This window comes from Quercus robur, chromosome 4, assembly GCF_932294415.1.
Source record: "Quercus robur chromosome 4, dhQueRobu3.1, whole genome shotgun sequence".
In the NCBI taxonomy this organism is placed as follows: Eukaryota; Viridiplantae; Streptophyta; class Magnoliopsida; order Fagales; family Fagaceae; genus Quercus; species Quercus robur.
The window spans coordinates 81777356-81783515 of NC_065537.1; positions in this window are offsets into that span (position 1 = coordinate 81777356).

Genomic DNA, 6160 nt, shown 5'->3' on the forward strand with positions numbered 1-6160 from the left:
TTTGGGTTTGAAAAATGTGAGGGATTTTGGTATGGATTCAGAGGATTTAATTGGTTTTGGATGTGTGTAACTGAAAATTTTGAACTATATTTACAAATGTTGTGTTCTTGTGTTTGTGAGGAAAAGATTTGATGGTTCGTGTTTGATCCGTGTTATGTTCTATTTTTAATAAAAGGGTGTTTTTCTAACGGCAAATGGAGAAGTGGGTTACGGAAGGCTAACAGAACTAACTTCAAGTGGGCAAAGTGATAAGTTTTGAACCACGGGTAGGTAACGTGCAAACGGGCCAAACCTCAGGTGGGTTTGCTGTAATTATCCCATATATATATATATTCTTCCACTTCACTTCGTGATCACATTGAAAGGAAAAAAAAAAAAAAAAAAAAAAAAAAAGAGAGAGAGAAGAGAACCTAGACGTTGGTGTGCTGTGAAGGTAAGGATGAGAAAAGGCAAAAGTGATAAGGATGATTTGTGGGCAAAAGTCATCAGGGGTGGGTCAGAGGGTCAGAGGGTCATGAATGAGAGGTAGTTGAGAGGATATTTGTGTAAAAGTGCTTTCACAGCATTTTTCTCTCCAGATTTTCCTCCCAATTTGGGAGGATCAAAACAGTGGGCCCAGAAGGGAAAGCTTTCTCCCGGGTTTTCTATCTTTCCTATTTTCCTTCTCCAACCAAACAGTAAAAAACAGCATTTTCTACTCTATTTTTCATCCTCCCTGTTTTCACCCCAACCAAACACACCCATAAGGTGTTGAGGTTTTAATGTTAGGGAGAACACCTTGAATGACTTATGTGTATAAATTAGAGTTTATACCTTATAATTTAAATTGCTGAGAAATTTTGGAAGTGGAATACATTATTTGTGAGATTGAATACTAGGCTTGCCTAATTAAGTGCTTATTTGGCAATTCCTAATTTGTAACTAGATACAATTTCAAGCTTTATACTTATAGTGATAGGTTTGCTTAATATTGTTTAGGTTCTAGCTAATCTCCTTTGGGGCTTGAAGAATTAGGCTTTTGCAGGTTGCAAGGTTAAGTATCTTTTTAATGAGATTTTCGGAAAATAATCATGTTGCATAAACTTTGTTTTTTGGTCAAACACATTTTGAAAAATTATTTGTGGAACTATGTTTTCTTAAAAGATAAAGTGCTGTGACCTTATTATATATGATTATATATAAAACTGCATCATATTTGGTAATGCATATGAGGAAATGCATGAATTTTTGACATGGAAAATATGAAGATCTTTGATTTTATGAGGAAATGCATGATAAGGAATTCATGGATTTTATGGTATATTAGAAATTTTAAAGGTGTTTATCTTGTCTTGTATTATTTGGGAATTGATAGAAAATTTGGTTGAAAAATAATGAATTTGGAAACCTTACAAATTTTGTGGAAGTTTTGGTTATTTAAGGTTTTATTGAAATTACCTAGATATAAATTATGTATTTGAAAGTACATGGAACCTATAAGCTTTATGTTGTTTTAAATCTATGCCATGTGTGATTTCCCGGTGATCACCCGATTTGGTTTCTATAGTCTTTGTGACAACGGAATCAAATCTAGGTCAATATCTTTTCACTTTGGATGACGCATTCTTCTCTACTGCCCATGGAGGGAAGAGGTTCCTTGATTGTATGTGGGTGAGGCTACTACCCATGAGGCCAAAAGATCACATGCAAAAGAGGTCCTATTTGACACATTTTCCCTGCTACCCATGGAGGGAGAGACAAAACCTTAAGGGTATGGATAAGACTGCTGCCCATGGGGCCAAGAGATTGCATACCAGAGAAGACAATATCATGCCAATTGTGAATGGGTGGATCCCCTGACCGGTCTATGTGGTAGTGTAGTATATTTGTGATAATTTGCCTTATGTTAGATTTTATGGCTTTGGAAATATACTGTTAGTGCTCACAAATTATAGTATATAGTTTCATGGTATTTATTCTGAGAAGCTTTATGTTTCATTACGTGATCATTCTTGCTGTATTATTATTGAAAATGATCTTGTAGTTTTCAGTTAGAAATTTTCCAAACTAAAACATGATTTGTAAATTATTCATCATCATGAAACCTGCATTTCCCCCACCCCCATTAATTATGCAACTTACTGGGCTGTGTCTCATTCCATTCTTTTACCAACTTTTTCAGAGTAAACAACGATCATTTTGAGACAGGTTTTTGTGGCTAGCAGTAGTTAGACTAACTACTGATAGAGGCTGAACTTTTGTAATAGAGATATTTAGATGATGTACAACCTAGAATAGGTTTGACTCATTCTTTGGTATCTAATAGTGATGATGACTCTTACTCCCACTAGTGGGACAAGCTAATGATATGTAATTATATTTATTCAAACCTCTATTCTTTTGTGGCCAATGATCTTTGTAATTATTGCTTAGAGCCCTAACTTACTTTAAGAGTATCTTTAAAGAAATTATTATGATAATTCTTGATGTTCGTACTTGATATGATTTATTTGGGTTAAATTGTCAAAAAGGAAAAATCTACAAGTATCTTTAAGATGTTTTTTTCATGCCTTGGACCCTTTTGGGTTTGGGGTGTGATAACCACCACTGCGAAGCACCTTGGACCACCAAATCAAAGCACCTCTCACCACCACGGGACCACCGACACTAGATCGGGAGGTAGAGAGAGTCAAACGAACAAAGAGAGAGAGAGAGATAGTCAAACCAAGAGAGAGTGAATTAAAAAAAAATTAGTATACGCGATGAACAGTATTTGTTATTACTGCACAATGCAGTGTTGAGACTAATGTGGGTTGTTTTCAAGTTGATTAGGTAAATTCTTTTGGTAAAAATAGCACATGGTAAGGCAGGTGCAAATGCTCTAAGGACCTCACATCCCTATTCTACTTGACAAATTTTTTCTTTAATCACGTAAGATATTTCTCTTGATAGTTCTTGCATTCTGTAATTTCAAAAGAATGAATTTTGAATTCTGATATGCACAAAGGTGAAAAGGTTACAATTTGAAACCATGGTTTTTTTTTTTTTTTTTTTTTTTTTTTTTTACACATATAAGCTACAATTTGAAAACCATAAAAAATAGCAACCATCACAAACTTGTTTTACTACAAAAACGTTTGAAATATATTGACATTAGCAGAAAGCTAATGCATCACAAGGAGTCATTGAAATGTCAAAGAATCAATCACCTTGAAATTACTAAAATAAAAAATAAAAACATAGGAAGCAGTAATATTTCAACCATCTTGCAATCAAAAATTCAGAAAAAAATTAAATACAAGGTAATACTTGATGATGGCAGGAAAGACATATTTTACATCTTTTTGCTAGTTGACGCATATTCAGATTCCAACATGGTTAGAAGAAACATGCACTCTTAAACTCGTCTGTTTTAGACTTTTAATAATCAACATTCCTCTGGTTGATGAACTCTCCCGCATACAGATCCAATAACAAAGGAACTCAACATCCAGAACTGAAAAGGAAGAATGAAAGTGAATATTGGGCCTTAGGGCGCCCATGCAACAAAAGAAAACCACGTGACCTGGTTCCTCTGCATTATTGTAACTTAAGCCACGACACTTGTTAAGGTTGAATAATAGTCTATATATCAAAGTTGTAGTCACTTATCAGAAAAAAAATTATCAAAGTTGTAGTCGTTAACCAATCTGCTCTCTTTCTTTATGAACAAAAACAAACATTTTTCTTCTCAACTTGAGCAGGAAAATGAGCGGGTCATACATGCCACTTTTCTAAAAAGAACATGCCAAAAAGTTGGACAGTACCTAGTAAGCTCATCACAACAATTTTCTTACATAATCTATATCTATATATTACTAAAAATTGAAACGAAGTATTTAATGTTGCCACACTCACGTTGAGCCACGTCAACAGTCATGTCATTTCCATAATTTTTTTTGTATTTTCCCAACAATGTAAAAATAGATTTTATCAATTTTAAAAAAATCTATATCTATATCTATATCTATATATTACTAAAAGCTAAAGCATAATATTTAATGTTGCTATACTCACGTTGAGCCACGTCAGTAGCCATATCATTTCCATAATATTTTTTTGTATTTTCTCAACAATTTTAAAATAGATTTTATCAATTTTAAGATGATAAAATAAATCTCACCTCTATCTTCCATAAAGCCCATTTATTAATTCCCACCACTATCTCCACCATAAAGTCCATTTATTAATTCCCACCACTATATTTATATATCTATATCTTTATCTATATCAGTTTCTCTCTTCATCTTTGCTACAACCTACAGTTTCAAACTCTAAATCTAATTCTCACCAGCATTTTCCCTTAAAAACCAACAAACACAACATTTCGGCTTTAGGAAGTTACAAATTTGTACCTTTCATATTCCTTCCCCCTCAACTTCTTTCTTTTATCTCTCTCTACGTTCTTCTTTATGTCCCTTTATCTTAAACGCCAAAGCAACCTTCTCTCATTCTACAACCCTTCCTTCTTCTTACCTCTCACCTTTCTTTGAATCTAATAACAACGATGCATAAGCATGATGGTTGAATCCAAACTGTTTAAATTGGAGCTATTGACAACAGTGTTGTTGAAGGTGAGAGTGGCCTTGATGATCGCCTCCTAGGCTGCTCGTTTCTCCAACCCAGAAGACTGAGTCGTCCTACACAATGATTTAAAGGCTTCCTAACAGGTTTATAACTCCAAAGATCAAAACTTTTTTTTTTCTTTTTTGTTTGGTGGGTTTCGTTGAAATTTACTATATGAATGAAATGTTTTATTTCGGAAAGCGGGATTTGAAGAATTTTTACTTATTTTCTAGTATCACATAAAGCCCAATTTGTGGAAATGCAAATCGAAACATATGGGAAGAATAGAAAGTAGTTTTTTTTTTTTTTTTTTTTTTTTTTTTTTTTTTTTTTTTTTATCAAGAAATGGAAGTGTGAATATATATGGAGACTATGGCGATAATTAGTTAGTTGATAGATCTTTAATTTGCAAATAATTTGGAGGCCATGCTTAGCAAGTTGTTATATTTAAAGTTATTTTAATATGTGGTTAAATGGTATCCTTTATTTTGAAGCAAACTAGCTTAGTTAGATAGTGATTATTTAGAGTTTTGTTGTTACATTTGAATTATGCATCAATTCATAATTTTTGTGCTACTATTTAAACCCCTACTTTAAACTTGGATAAATTTCATAGTGTTACATGTGCACAAATAGTTTTAAAATTCTTAAGTGATGTTTCATTGGCCTTTTTTAAAAATGGCATTTTTCATACAATATAACAAAAGTTGCCAACAAATTTTTTTTATTTGGATTATGTTTCTCCAACTTAAAATGAATTACTGGCTTCTATGGATGGCACCTATTCTTTGAACTTGATTTTAGGTTTCTTTTGATTCTATTCTTTTAGAAAACATATACATTCTCCAATTGTAAGTTTTGGTTTGGTTGACAGATCTTTAATTGGCAAGCAAGCAGAAGCCACCTTTAATAGTTTTAAGGTTGGTAATTAAAGTCATTCATTAACCTAGCAGATGTTCTAGATTGTGTTTGGTTCTAAAGGGGTGGTTTCTCTCTCTACTATTCAATGAAATTATTTTTTTAATTTAAATTTAAAATTTATTTTATTTTATTTTTATTTATCTTGGGTCTCATACTATTTTTCTCATTGTTGAATCAAAATGCAGAAATTCAGTTTAATTCAAGATCATCAAAGCTGTTGGCCAATATCTTGTACTCATGGGCCTATCTATTGGGAACTTAATTACTTGATGAGATGAAATGATAAATGTTTTTCTTGAATCGTCTTTTTGGGTTGCTTTGAATTAATATATTCTATAGGTGTTCTTTTGGTGTTGCATAACATATGCTCTATGAAATCTCTTTTAAATTTGATGTGAAATCTTTCCATTCAAAGTTTTTTCCCCTCCTCATATTGTGATAAATCTGAGTAGCTATACTATGGTTGTAAAAAATTAATTTTTCTATCCAAATGATTAATTTGGTTATAACATAAATATCCCAAATATATTTATTTAAATAAAAAATTAATTTGATTGTAGACAACTTTACTTTTATGACTCCAAGAATTGACTAATATGTCATTTGCTATGATATACAACAAATTTTGTGCATAAATTTTAGCTCACATGGATTA